Source organism: Heterocephalus glaber, unplaced genomic scaffold (assembly GCF_053883595.1).
Source record: "Heterocephalus glaber isolate CG9 unplaced genomic scaffold, H.glaber_assembly_v1.0 deba00000546, whole genome shotgun sequence".
NCBI classification, from domain to species: domain Eukaryota; kingdom Metazoa; phylum Chordata; class Mammalia; order Rodentia; family Bathyergidae; genus Heterocephalus; species Heterocephalus glaber.
In genome coordinates, this window is record NW_028258147.1 from 14,287,444 (window position 1) to 14,302,938 (window position 15,495).

The window sequence follows — 15,495 nt, forward strand, 5'->3', positions numbered from 1 at the left end:
GGAAGTCGCCATGCTGAAGGTTGCAAATCATTGTGTCTGGCCCTTTAAATACTGTAAGACTGAGTTATGGAGCCTCTTGCTTTCCTTTGACCCTTCTGCCTGTTTCTGTTGCTACCATCCCATGATCTTCAATAAATGTAGCTGCTTGCTGCTTACTATGAGGTGTATGCTTGGCAATTCTTTCCTCATCGTACACAAGAACCTGGACTAATTTTGGCCAATTCAACTGTAACATGTATATGATATTTTTGGTAATTGTCACTGTATACATTAGTGAGGAACCATAAAAATGACTGTCCAAATGGAATCCATGCAATGTAATCTTATTCAATGAGAAAATATTGTTTTGTGTCCTTTAAAGTGCTTCTGTTAAAGTATTAAAAACTGTCAGTTATAAATATATAGGTACATAAGAAAGAGTAAAACTAGTATTTATTCAACATACTTTAAATAAAACCAGTAGACATTAATAACTGAAATGTTTCATTTCTTTGTAAAAACTTATCAAGAACAATTTGAACACTGCTGTTTTCTTTTTGTGTAACTTACAATATGGAGCAAACATGTTAATGTTTGCTCCCACACATCAATGAACTCTGAGTTTCTAAGTTTGAATCAGCTCTCAGCGTTTCATCTTCTGTGCTCTCAGCATCATGCTATATCTATGAGAATCCCTCCAATATGGAGAGTTTTTTGTTTTTGTTTTTCCAGAGTCACTCCTTCATCCTTTTCATTACAACCACTTATGGCAAAGTTCACTTTCACAAAGTTCCTCTGGCTTCCCAAGTGGCACCTTTAGAATGGGCAGAGCAAAGTTCTGGTTATCCAAGTGGAGCCTTTAAGAACTGCCACAGCAGACATCCCTATGGTCGGCTGTTTTAACTCTATTTGCATTTTATTTGTATATTGCAAAGTTATTTGCACAATGCAGTAAAAGTTCCTACCATATTGCATATCTATAACCTCTTTTACTTCCTACCCTAATTCTTAAAGATTTTAAATTCATGTTTTATGCTACAAAACTCATCTAAAGAAGTTACATGATTTCCTATGTTAGCATCAATAGGCTGTCCTAAACTCCATGTAAGAAAAGAGACTTTAAAAGTTATTAAAAGAACTCTTTAGCACATAGGCTGAATTAGTGAACTGTTTGAGGTAAAAAGAAAATTTTCACATTTTTGAGCCCCCAAGAGAATCAGGATGATGGTAATACTTTTTAAAAGCTAAACTAGTTTTGTTTCTCTCAAGTGTTGGGAAACCAGGAAGCAACACACCTACATCCTTTGTTTTCTGATTGAGATATGAATAACAGATGTGTGGTGGCCAATTACGAAAAACTTTGAAAGAGGTGATGCAAAGGTTACTGGCCACAATTAGATCTATTATTTACATGGTAATTTATGAACCAACAGGCTAGCAACAAAGTTTGTACTTTAGACAGTTACGCAGTTAATATACTGTAATCATTGAAATATGAACTGTGTTTTGAGGTACTGGCAGCATTTCACCAATGGAACTGAAAGTCATACACTTTAGAGGCATGCAAAGTGAGGACTTCAGAGACCCAGAAGTATCTGTTTTCACAACCTAACTTTGTATTTTTCTGAAATTCACAGAGAGATAAAGCAAGGTAATGTAGTAAAGGAGCAAAAATTAAAAGGCTGGGGATTTAGCTCAGTGGTTCTGCCACCTGCCTCACAAGCACAAGGTCCTGAGTTTGATCCCTGGTACCAAAAAAAAAATTATAAATCTAGTGAAATGATAACAGAATAATAGATTTCCCTTCACTGCAACCTTCAGTTGATTCAAGGTCTTTGAGGACACAGGCACCAGGAAGTTCAGGGTGAGTCTTCAGGCCCCAGCATCAGAAGACTGCCTAGAAGGTCAGTTGTAGCTTAAACCAGAAAGTTTTGCTTGACTTCTATTTGGAAAGACCTTGTTTGTAAAAACTGCATCTGGAAAAATATCCAAGACACCTAGAGAAGTGAAGCCAGATAGAACTACAACACATCTTTCCCCAGACTTTCTATGACCCAGATATGCAGTATAACTAACCATACCTTGATGCTATGGAATGAGAAATCCATTCAGGAACTTATAACACAATTGGGGCCCAAATTAGGTTAGCAAATTGTTATCAGAGAAAGAAGAAACATCTTTTATTTGCCTGCCAACGTGCACACATGGCCACTCAGCTCTGTCCCATGATGGGGTCTAAAGATGTTCCCCAGAAAGGAGATGGAGAGCTCAGGTATCTTCTGTACTCTCAGGAAAGTAATTTCAGAACCAGTCAGTGTGAGGCATAAACAGATTCATTAAGCAAAGTTAGAAAGTAAGGGAGAATGGGAAAAGGACTACAGCTTGTGAAAATGGAAGAAAATCCGTCTGATGAAGAGGTTCAGGCTGGCCTGCTCACAAAAGCACAAGGCCAGCTTTGAAGGAGCAGCTGGGGTGGGCCAGGTGCAGCCAATCATTGTCTCAGTCCTGGTTTCATAGTTCAAGGAATCCTTACGGTATGAGGGGGCAATTCCATTCCCATAGGATGACTGTTCTTGCTTATGGAAGAGACTGCCTTGGTTCCCGTCATGTGGCAATTGCTTCTGTTTGGAGGAGGTGAGCCCATTGCAGGGTGGTCCATGAGACTGCTTTTCCTGGAACGCAGTGGGGATTACAGGTTTGGGGACTTCTAGGGGATCTTGAACTGGTCATTTTAAAAGTAGGCAAGTAGGTGTTTCTGAAAATTACTTTGGTTACTCTTATCTTGGTGCCTTCAGTCTTAAAAGGAAATGAGATAAAGTAGGTAAATTTATGCCTAATGAACCTTGTAATACAGACATTCTTTATATGATTAACAAGCCTGTGTGCAGAGCTGAACAGCGATCTGATCCAAAGATTTAAGATAACAGGGGAAACAAAAAATTGAGTTTCCTTTTCTTCTTTCAACTTATCCTTATTACTTCCATCCTACCTCAGCTGCCCTCAGCCCCTGTTCACCCTCCCTCATAGAAATCACAGCTCCCTAGCATCATAGTAGGCACTGAGTTCCTCAACCCTCAACTGCTCCCAATTCAGATTCACCAACAAGAATCCGGGGTCCTGGACATGCTAACAATAAAGCAGCTTTGGGGCCAGGGATTTAGCTCAGTGGTTCTGCCGCCTGCCTCACAAGCTCAAGGTCCCAAATTTGATCCCTGGTACCAAAAAAAAGAAAAAAAAAAAAGCAGCTTTGCCTTCCCAGTTGACAAAGAAACATTTTGCCCTTTCACACTTCGCAGATCTGGCCCCTAAAAGATCTAATTAATTTCTCCTTTTCCTTTCCTCAAAGATAATGGTATTTATTTTCTACAATTCCTGTGCATGTTCCTTTTTCTCAAGTTATTTTCTTTTTTTTCTTTTTTTTTTTTTTTGGTACTGGGGATTGAACTTGAGACCTTGCACTTGCAAGGCAGGTGGCAGAACCACTGAAGTTATTTTCCATTTCCAATCTATCAGTCAGATGTCCCCACGCATATTCCAATTTCTTATTTGGAATATTTGATCACAAACTAGAAAACGTATTTAGTGCTTATTCCTGACCATGGAGTCAGTTATTCTCACTTACTTTTCTTATCTTCAAACATCTTCAGAACCTACTAAGTTATACATAGGCCCCTCAGCTTGGTGCTACACATTACACCCTTACAATTAATAGATTTAATCCCCAAACCAGAAAATAGAATGTACCACCGATGTACAAAACACCAAGTTGTTAACAGTCCTTACAAAGCTTTACTTTGTGCAGGCTCATTTCTGCGAACCTGTAACTCGTTTTAACCTTGCCTATCAATTTGACAGCAAGATTTCCTTTAGTACCCTCGGAATAAGCCTTTTGCCTTCTCCATAACACACTTGAGGCGCAACTTCTATCCACCCATCCCCCGTGGCAAGCTAATTCCTTGGGCGGGAGAGAAGCTCTCCACAACTATTGTCAGCATCTCCTAGCCGGCTTGAGGGGAGCCACTCAAAAGCCTACCAATCTGAGTAGGGTAAGCAAGGTCCTTCAAGGGCCTGAGGAATCCCCTTCTGCCTTTCTGGAGTGTCTATTGGAAGCATACCGTATACTCCAATTGACCCAGATGCCCCTGCAAATTGACAGGCAATTAATTTGGCTTTTGTTACTCAGTCGGCCCCAGATATTAGAAAAAAATTACAGCCGATGGAGGGGTTTGAGGGAAAAAATAGGGAAAAGTTGATGAGTGTAGCAATGAAGGTGTTCAACAACAGGGATCCTTTTGAGGATAAAATGGCTAAAAAGATAGGGAAAGAGGAGGCTGGCAGAATCGAGAGTATCTGCAATTCTCCAGATTCTGAAGCCAGGCTCAAAGAAGCAGGTGCGAGAGTTCCTAGGGGTGGTTGGCTATTGCAGGATTTGGATTCCTGGCTTTGCTGAGATTGCCAAACCCCTGCACGAGGCCACTGTGGGAGGAAATACACCCCTCGAATGGACTGAGGCTTGCCAGCAGGCATTTCAATTGCTTAAGACTGCACTTGCATTGGCACCAGCCCTGGCATTGCCAGACTTAAACAAGCCCTTTACCCTGTATGTGGCAGAAAAAAAAATGGGGTGGCTAAGGGAGTGATTACTCAGCTTTTGGGGCCATGGAAGCAGCCTGTGTCATACCTCTCAAAGAAGCTCTACCCAGTGGCCCGAGGGTGGCCTACTTGTTTGAAGACAGTAGCAGCAGCAGCTGCTTTAACCTGAGAGGCTGACAAATTGACCTTTGGACAGGATTTGACTTTGATCACTCCCCATGCCATTGAGCCCTTGTTGAATAGCTCACCTAGCAAATGGCTATCTAATGCCAGACTGTTACAGTATCAAGGACTCTTATTAGAACAGCCACGCATTAAGTTTGTCACCACTGCTAGCCTCAATCTGGCTACTCTACTCCTGGAATCTGATGAACAATTGCCCATCCATGATTGTCTCGAGACTCGTGAAAATTTGAGGGGAGGGTGTCCGGACCTAACGGACCAAGCCCTCCCCCACACAGAGATAACTTTATATACTGATGGGTGCAGTTTCGTTCAGGATGGTGTACGATATGCTGGAGTGGCAGTAGTCAACCAGGACCAACAGGTAAAATGGGAACAGGGGCTACCTCAAGGGACTTCAGCTCAGAGAGCTGAGCTGATTGCCTTGACCAAGGCTCTGGAATTGGGAAAAGGAAAAAGGATAAATATATTCACTGATAGCCATTATGCTTTTGCCACCGCCCATGTACATGGGGAAATTTATCAAAATAGAGGACTGTTGACCTCTAAAGGAAAAGAAATCAAAAATAAGACTGAGATATTGGCATTGCTACAAGCAATCTGGTTACCTCGAGAGGTTGCCATCATCCATTGTCATGGGCACCAGAAGGGGCTTAGCCCGGAAACAATTGGTAATAATGCTGCTGACCAGGCAGCCAAACAAGCTGCCCAAAAATCAGTGGGGAGACAAATGGTTCTGCTTCCCATGCCGGTGCTCCCAGAGAAACTGGAATACACAGATAAAAAAAATTTTTTTTAAATGAACAGGAAACATTGGAGTCGAGGAGAACATGGATGGTGGATAACTAAAGATGAAAAGGTGGTGCTCCCAGCCGCTGTAGCAGATACGTTGTTGGGAGAACTACATGAGTCCACCCACTTCAGTGAGAAAAGGATGATGGCTGCCCTGCGACCTCATTTCGTCAGCGAGGGATTAGCCCAAAAGGCCCAGGACCTGGTGAGACGATGCCCCACCTGCCTCAAGGTAAATGCTAATTGGGTAACCGGGTCCCCTGGGGTCCAACACAGAGGACTAACTCCAGGAGAACATTGGGAATTGGACTTTACTGAAATGAAGCCGGGCATGTATGGGTACAAATACCTGCTAGTTTTTGTGGATACATTTTCAGGATGGGTAGAAGCATATCCCACTAAGAGGGAGACAGCAGAAGTAACATTTAAAAAGCTCCTGACTGAAATAGTTCCCCGTTTTGGTTTGCCCTTAGCTCTGGGGTCTGACAATGGTCCAGCCTTTATGGCTAAGATATCTAAATTAATTAGTAATATTCTTGGAACAAAGTGGAATCTACACTGTGCCTATAGGCCTCAAAGTTCAGGACAGGTAGAAAGAACAAATAGGACTTTAAAGGAGATTCTGACTAAATTATGCTTGGAGACTGAACTAGGTTGGGTAGAGCTTCTCCCTTTTGCCCTCCTCCGAATGAGGTGCACTCCCAAGCCTCCCCTCAATCTGTCCCCCTTCCAGATTGTTTATGGGCCATCTCCTCCAATCATTCCATTAATAGATGTAGAATTAAAGGAAAAGTTTTCCCACCTTCGCCTCCTTAAATCCTTAAAAGCAGTTCATCAGCTTCAGTCAGAGCTACATGAGACATTACAAAAGAAAATGACTAGTCCAAATGAAAAACCTTTACAACCTTTACCCTATAAGCCGGGAGATTTGGTTTTTATTCACAGGTTTGATTCCAAGACCCTGGAACCTCGTTAGAAAGGACCGGTTCCTGTTGTCCTGTCAACTCCCTTGGTGGTGAAGGTGGCTGGACATCCTGCCTGGATACATCGCAACCATCTAAAACCAGGACCCCCCACGGACGTCAAAAAGGACAAATGGAAGATTATCAGCCAACCGGGCGACCAAAAGCTAAGATTGGAGCGGGTTGGAAATGCTTCGCCTTCATGATAATATTTTCTAGGACATTGACAGTATTGCCCTCAGGAGGACTAGATCACACAAAAAATATATGGGTTCAATTGGCAAACTCGCTTAATCTATCTGAATTCTGTTTAAATGTTGATGTGAATTTCCATTTTGTATTGGGAAGTTGTCTTATCTTGATATGCACCTCTTTAGAGTTAATATGGCCCTATACCCTGTTTAAGGATATTCCAGGAAAGAAACTTACTTATGTAGTTATAATTGGGGACATGCCTCATGTCGTAAACCTAAAAATGCTGTCAAATTATGTCAAATAATACCCAATGTGCTATGTATGAAAATTGTACAACCAAATGTCTGAGGATAAAATGGTCGGAAGGGATGTCCTGCCATATAAAACAAAAAATTGTATATAACAATTGCCATATCTCCCTGCCAATGGGATGGTTTTATACCTGTGAAAAAAAATAACCTTCAATTATATTCTGACCAATTTAACCAAGAGTTACAAGAACAGAGACAGACAATCTTAGATAATAGGGCAATGATAGACTATTTGTTGCTCTTTCACCACCAAGGTTGTGAGAAAATAAGAAATATGATAGTTCAAAATCAAAAAAAGGTAAAACAATTGAAAGGTTTGGCTCAAAAAGTACATGATGAGGATGTCGGAGATCTGTTTAAATGGCTAACTAAATGGCTGCTCAATTTACAATGGTTAAGACAACTATTCATTGCCATTATAATCATAGGTATATGCTTATTATTATCATGCTGTTGTATATGATGGATGCCTACATTTATGCATAAGATTACTTAGATTACAGAAAATCAGTGGGGAATGTGGGACTGCATGATTCCAAAATCAATTATTCCCCTAGCCTCTATTGTACTTGTAAATTAATGGTTAAAATGTGCTTGTTAGTTCTGGGATAATAGAATCTGTAACAAAACAGAGTTCCTAAGTAAAATTGCTCAACCCCTTGTTTGTCTGGAGAACCAATGTTCCTGGGCCCACTGTCGGTAAAACAATCCATCAATGTGTCTGCCGACCATCAGTACGTGACGGTCGTGACCATATGGTCGTGACCATTACTGTGTGTGTCTGCTGACCATCGGTACATGACAGTCGACCACTAACATTTGTTGTTGTTTTTTTCGTAAATCTACATGTTAACCTCCCCCTCAACCCCCTATAAAACAGCCTCGGACTCTGAGCCAGTTGCCTCTCTAAGCTATTTTGCTTTGGGAGTGCCGTCTGGCCAGACTAATAAAGGTCTGTTTTATTTTCCAACTTGTCCGGTGTGTTCCTTCCCGGGTGTTCGTCGCTGCAGTCAGCTCCTCGGAGCATTTGGTAAGGCCCTCGGTCTTACAAAAGAAGTGACAGAATAAGCAGATCTGAGCTCTAGGAAGCCAGAGCCCAGTTTCTTTCCTACAAGAAAGAGGAAGGTGAGTTGAAGATGGCTGAAAGTGATGAAGGAACCATGGAAATCTACATTGTCCCTATGTGCTCCCCTCTCTGTTTCTTATTGTAAAAGACCCTCACCTACTTGTACACAGGGAGATGGTGATTTGGGTCAAATAGTGATACTATGTGTACCAGACTCATGGTTAGGTGAACATCGAATAATTAAGTCATGAACCAAAGGAGGAAGCTAGGAGAGTTTTACAGGAAATAAGGAGGAGAATAGCGCCTGGGTTTCTAGGAGGAGTCCCACATGGGTGGCTGTATAGCCCCTCCCTAATCTAGAGCTAATTATAGGCATATAGGAATTCTTTAATTGCTTAGTGGTCACCTATCACAGGTGGCCCTGTGGATTTAAAATGACCAGTTGGGACTCAGGTTTTTAACTCAGTTCTTCAACATGTAGATTTACAAGAAATTGAGATCTTAGAAGAAAATGGTTAATTTGCATTATAATTTCCTCAAAATTTAGGAACTTAGTATAGAGAGGTTGCAACTTCCCTTAATAGGGAGTAGGCTGCATCCCATATTACCAAAGGATATTAATTCTGTATCCAAAGTCTTAGTTCACTGTCTATTCTTAATTTTTATCAGTCTGATTGGCCACCCCACTCTATCTCAGGCCCTTCCACTAGCTAGCTGCCTTACTCATAAGCTAACCAAATAAACTATTTTCTACAGTAGGTCCCTCTATTTCCTCAGAACTACCTTTGAATAAATCCATTTTTCTTTTTACAAAAATATATGGCCTGCTTTGATTTGGTCAATGAGGAGCAAACAAACCTAAGTATATAAACCTAAGAGGCTGGTAACAACAGGGACAGGATGGCACTGGAAAAGCAATTCTAATGCATTACTTGTTATGACCTGGATTTTGTTTTCTTTTCTTTCCCTGTACTGGGAATTGAATTTAGGCCTTCACACTGAGCTACATCTCCAACCTTTTTGAATCTTTCTTTTCTTTTTCTTTTTTTGAGATAGGATTTTGCTAAATTGCTAAATTGCCCAAGCTGGGGCTGAATTCATAATCTTCCTGCCTCAGCCTCCCAGAATGCTATGATCACAGGGATTGCCACCATGGCAGGTGTGACTTGGGTCTTACTTGGCCCTCAAGTCCCATGTGCTAATGGCTTGGTCACAAGCCTGTGGTGCTATTCAGAGGTGGTAGAAACAAATGGATACACATTGAGGCCGTACTCTTAAGTGAAATAAATAGGACACGCATGTGTAAATACTGAATAATTTCTCTAGTGTGAGAAACTGAAAGTGTAAATAAGGAATAAAAGATTAATAACAAATAATTGATACTTTGAAATAGGAAAAGGGGTAGGGGTGGTGGGAGGAGATGGGGAAAGGAAAGAATGGAAAGGAAAAATTATGAGATAAGAAAAAAAAATGGAAACGAAGTCTATGTAAATAGGGAAGGGCGCACAGGTAATGGGGAAAAAATAAGAACCAAGATACATCATGTACAGGTACAAGCACCCAATGGTAAATGTAAACGTATTGTATACCTAAAATGTACCAATAAAAGAATTTAAGCAAAAAAAAAAAACAAAGAGGCCAGGCCTAGTGGAAGGAAGTTATATGTAACATATTACAATTACATCTCTCTCATAGGGAAGAAAGCACACAGGACTCTTTTGTATATGAGCTGCATTGACAATGTGAGTCTTTACCTAGGAGCCAACTACCTCCTGGCCTGTTTGAATGGAGCTCCTGCCTTCATTCATTGATTTAAATATTGAAAGGAGAAAAAAGAAAGGCGAAGGATGTAAATGAGGATTTCTCTGAGCTTCTCTCACATTGCCTTCATCTTGTCCCTTAAACCCTTGAAGCTTTCACTATCTTCCTTATTTTAATCTCACTGAATTATTACAGTTTTAATTATCAAGCTTATTTACAGGAATACTGACATTTCACTACTACAGAAAACAGTTTGATAACTATTAACTTTATGGCAACATTGGATGAACAGATAGAAAATAGCATTGAGAGAATTAGAAGTAAGAAGAAAAAATGAGTTATCATATTGCGACTGGGTTTTGAGGTGCTGAAGTCTCCTTCTAGAGGTGCTTTCTAGGCTTTCTGTCCTGAGCAAAGAATTGGTTGAGACAAATGCAAATGGTTGCAAGGTTTTACATTCATTAAAGGTAGGAAAAGAAACAGCCTCTGCAAACCAAGTTTAGGTCAAGTAAAAGTAGGAAAAGAAGTATGCTCTACGGTCTGAGAGTGGGCTACTCTGAGAGAACACAGCTCAATGTCAACTGTCCTTTTGTATCACCCATTCCTCAGGCTGATGTCAGCTTTAGGCCATCATATTGAAAACCTGCTCCAGTTCTTGTGAGAAGCCCACACACAGGGCTTTGAAAACAGTTCTGCAAATGTGTCCTGGAATTTTGTCACACCTACTTCCCCGGGCAGTCTGCCATGCCCTCTTAGAATCTTGTAATTAACAAGTCATGCCTACTTCCCCAGCCAGCTTTGGCACACCCTAATTCCCTGTTTCATTACGAATTTTAAACAGGTCAATGTTACTGTATATGCTGGGCTCATGATTCCACAAATGTGGAAGAATGAAGTTATGAACCAAAGGAAGAGGTTAGGAGAGTTTTTACTGGAAATAAGAAGAGGAAGAACAGGTTCTGGATTTCCAGGAGAGGCTCCAAATTGGTTGCCACTTGGCCTCAGTCTAGAGTGACTTACAGGTAAGCAAGGCACAGGAATTGCTTAATCATTTAGTGAATGCCAGTGGTTCTGTGAAGTTAAAAAAAAAATGACCTTTAAAACTCAGGCTCTCTAATACAGTTGTTTGTTTATTTGTTTGTTTTGAGACTGGGTCATGAGATAAGAGATAAGGCATGGCTGGGAAGAAAGAAGTGGTAGGATTCTAGAATCTAGGCAACATCACCTCTCAGAATCTTGCAGGTAGAAATTCCCCAATCTTCCAGCTAGGTGTGGATAGCATAAAAGGACACAGCTCCCTACCATGGATTTCCTCATGGTAGCTTGCCCTATGTTCATGAGGGTATATTTTCTTTCTTCTTTTATTTGGCCCAAGTTCACTTTGCAGAGCCAGTTTTTCCCTTACCCTTCACTTAGTTTTCAAACAAACTTTATCTCTGGTTTTACTTGTCTGGTTCAATTCCTTGTTGGAGGTGTGAAGAACCTAGAAACCACCTCCAATAGGAGACTCTAGCACTCTAAAACCTGGTAACAATCTCAGTCTGTAATTTAGGCTGGCTTTCAATTCATGGCAATCTTCCTGGTGTGTGCCACCATGCCCAGCTTCTTTCACATAGTGTTTATAGAAAACTGGGAATTTAGGGAGAAACTGGTTATTTTGTATTATAATTTCCTCAGAACTCAATAACTTTGTAGGGGGTGGCTGCACCTCCAGGGGGCTGCATTCTATGTTATCTGAGGAAGTTAATTGTATTTTAAATTCCTCAAAACTGATGAGCTTGGTGAGTTTGGTATGGGTGATCCCACCTCCCTTTAGGAGGGAGGGACCACATTTGATGTTACATGAGGAAGACCATTCTTTGTCCAGAGTCCTAGTTCACTATTGTTATTTAAATTCTCATTAGTTTGGCTGATTACTCAACTCTATTTCTTCCCCCTAGCTAGATGCTTCATTCTTAACCTAACAAAATAAACTATTTTCTACATCAGGAAATATTATCTTTTTTTTGCTGGGGATTGAACCCAGGGCCTTTTGCGTATTCTCAACCCTTGGGCTGTACCTCCAGCTGATGATGGATCCAACTGATCGAATGCAACAAGAATCAGCTGTAGGTATGAATGTGTGTATGTATATACATATACAAATGAATACATACAGACAAATAGGCTCAAAGGAATCTGTACAAAATTTCCCCTTACTCAACTGGTTAAACTGGTTAAGCAGTTTCTGTAAGGCTGTTGTCTGCATGTCTGAAGCTGAGCTTTAAGCCCAGAGGGCAGGCATTTCAAAGAGGGATGTAAAGAGGGTGAGATCAAGGACAATATGAAACCAGAATTCATGAATAGAACTTCCATGAGATCAAATTGAAACCTAAGCCAGTCCATGCTGTCTCTGATCATGGAGACAGATTTTTCAGACCCCTAGCTCAGTAGACAGAAACTGAAGGACCCTAGAGAAAGTGAACTAGTTTTAGGCCCAGCCACTGCCTCATCTCTATTAGGTGAGTTAGCAGATAGCTGACAATGTATGTGAGTTACAAAATGACTGCAGCTTCACTTCCATACTTCAAAACTCCCATAAGAAATTTGCTTGTGGCCCAATATAACCATAAGCATAGAGAAAAAGGAATTTCTAGTAAATATAGTTTATCTTAGTAAAACTGATACATTACTGATCACAAGAGTATATTATCTTATTGTGCCCAGATCGCAAAGACCCCAAAGACCACCAAGGAGCCGATTCTGATGCAAACACACGAGGGTCCTTTATTCAAGCTCGAGCAGGGGCACTCAACCGTCACCGACACAGCGGATCAGGATTGAGAGCCCCGAATTTGAAATTTGCGGGGTTTTTATAGCGGTTACAGCAAGGTTTGGATATTTTCCATTTAGCAGTTACATGATTGGTTGACATTTAGTAAGTATGGGGTGTACATCGGGGGGGTTGAGGGGCGGCTACATGTAGATTTTATGGAAGAATGGAACAATCAGCGCATTGACAGAATATTCTATAGATAATGGGCCTGGGAGCATCTGTTTTCTGGGCAGACAGAGGGTTGAGTTAGGAGCTGTGTCCTTTTTTTATCTGTTGTCCCGCAGCAAGGATATTTTATCATTACTTTATGGGCACAAAGGAGACTAGGGGAATAGTTGACTTTAGTGAAGTGGAATTTATGTCAAGGCCACTTTACTGTCTTATTCTAAGATGGAGTCAAATTTTAAAATGGAGTTAATTAGGTCTCACAATCTTACACAGCTTCTGAGGTCAGGAATCCAAGAGTAGCTTAGTTAAGATGTTCTGGCTCAGGTGCATGCCCTACCGAGGTCCTGAGTCACACAAAGACACTGAATCACCCCGTTGCAGACAGGCAGCCACCTGGTTCCACACTACAAAGACGCAGAGGACACCAGACCATCAGACCAAGGTTCTGAGTCCCCTTGTTCCCAGCCCAGAGGGAGGGGCTTCTGAGCCACCATCCCACTGCTCCTGGTCCAGAGGAAGGGGCTTCCCAGCCACCATCCCTCCCCCTGCTCCCAGCCCACAGGAAAGGGCTTTTGGGTCACCATCCCTACCGCAGCTCCCGGCCCCTGTCCCACCTAACCCAGCTCAGAGGAGGTAATCCATGCAGGTGCTAACAGCCGTCCATCCCACTCGAAATGAGAAAACACATAAATAAGTTTCAAAATCAGACTTCCAGATCACCTACAGCAACCACAAAGGGAAATGAGATGGACCATTCTGACATTCAACCACCTGGACCCACTGAACTGGCAACAAAAGGGGATCTGGAAAAAATGAAATCAGAAATAATTTCTCAGATAACAGGAGAAATTGTGCCCCTAGTGCAAGACATGATTAATAAATCTAGAGAGAAGCTGAGGAACATGACGGAATCCCAACATAAGAAACAAATGGAATCCATAAAACACATGCAAATAGATTTCCAGGACATGAAAAACTCCACTGAAAGCCTACACAGCAGAATGAGCCAATGTGAGGACAGAATTTCAGATATAGAAGATAAGATTCCAATTAGTGACCAGGAAAGGAAAAATTGCTTCACAATTATAAGGGAACACGAGAAATCAATCCAGCAGCTGCTAGATGATGCAAAGAAGAATAACATAAGACTGATTGGGCTCAATGAAGAAACAGGAGAGTGCAGATGACATAAAAAATCTCTTCACAGAAATAATGGCAGAAAACTTCCCAAGCAGGGGAAAAGAGCTTGACATACAGATAAGTGAGGCATATAGGACTCTAAATAGCCTTGATCAAAAAAAATCTACACATAGACATATAATTGTTAAGATTCCAGAAACACAACAGAAGAACAAAGTTCTACAAGCAGTCAGAGAAAAGAAACAAATCACATACAAAGGAAAGCCCATCAGAATCACAGCAGACTTCTCAACACAAACCATCAAGGCAAGAAGACCTTGGAGTGACATATTCCAAGCCCTAAAAGAAAACAGCCTCCAACCCAGATTGATGTACCCTGCAAAACTATCTTTCAAAATTGATGGAGAAATAAGATACTTTCATGACAAAGAGCACCTCAGGAACTTCGTGAATACCAAACCAGCACTCCAAAGAATTTTACACAATATCCTAGGAACAGACATTGAGGATCACAACCCCAGGAAGCAAAGCAGAATGAACCCATCTGGCATGACAAGAAATTAAATGCAAAGGGGGAGAACCCAACAAAAAGAAAAAGTCATGGCAATGACAAATCAACATGTTTCAGTTATAACCATCAATGTTAATGGTCTCAATTCACCAATCAAAAGAAATAGACTGGCAGAATGGGTCAAGAAGCAAAATCCAACAATATGCTGCATACAAGAAACACATTTAATTCAAAAGGAAACTCATAGACTGAAAGTCAAAGGCTGGAAAGCAATACTGCATGCGACAGGAACCCCCAAAAAAGCAGGAGTAGCTATCCTCTTTGCAGATCAAGTAGATTTCAAACCAACACTGATTAAGAGAGACAAAGAAGGACACTACATCCTTGTAAAGGGAACAATCCAAGAGGAAGAGATGACAATCATAAATATCTATGCACCAAACACTAGTGCACCCAACTACATAAAACAAATACTAACGGATATGAAAAGCCATATATGCACTAATACAATTGTAGTGGGGGACCTCAACACCCCACTGTCACAAATACATAGATCAACTAGACTAAAAATAAGTAATGAAATACTAGAACTCAATCGAACTCTTGAACAAATGAACTTAACAGATGTTTACAGAGTCTTCCACCCCACAAAATCAGAATACACATTCTTCTCAGCTTTACATGGGTCATTCTCCAAAATAGACCACATACTCACACATAGAACCTGTTTAAGTAAGTGTAAAGGAATTGAAGGTATCCCCTGTATATTATCACACCATAGTGCGATGAAATTAGAGATCCATAGCAAAAGAATCTCAAAAAATTTCATTAACACATGGAAACACACTTCTGAATAACCAATGGGACACAGAGGAAATTAAAGAAGAAATCAGACAGTTCCTTCAATTAAATGCCAATGACAATACAACATATCTCAATCTATGGGACACAATGAAAGCAGTCTTACCAGGGAAATTCATGGCAGTGAATATGCATATTAGGAAAACAGAACGAGCCCA

General features: G+C 41.0%; 2 pseudogenes; one reads left to right on the forward strand and one right to left on the reverse strand.

Annotated features, from left to right (window-relative positions):
• The window catches only part of LOC147829628 (ubiquitin-protein ligase E3A pseudogene), a 19,715-nt pseudogene extending 17,128 nt beyond the window's left edge, over positions 1–2,587 (reverse strand).
• LOC101709776 (casein kinase I pseudogene) overlaps positions 2,586–15,495 on the forward strand; it is a 26,185-nt pseudogene continuing 13,275 nt past the window's right edge.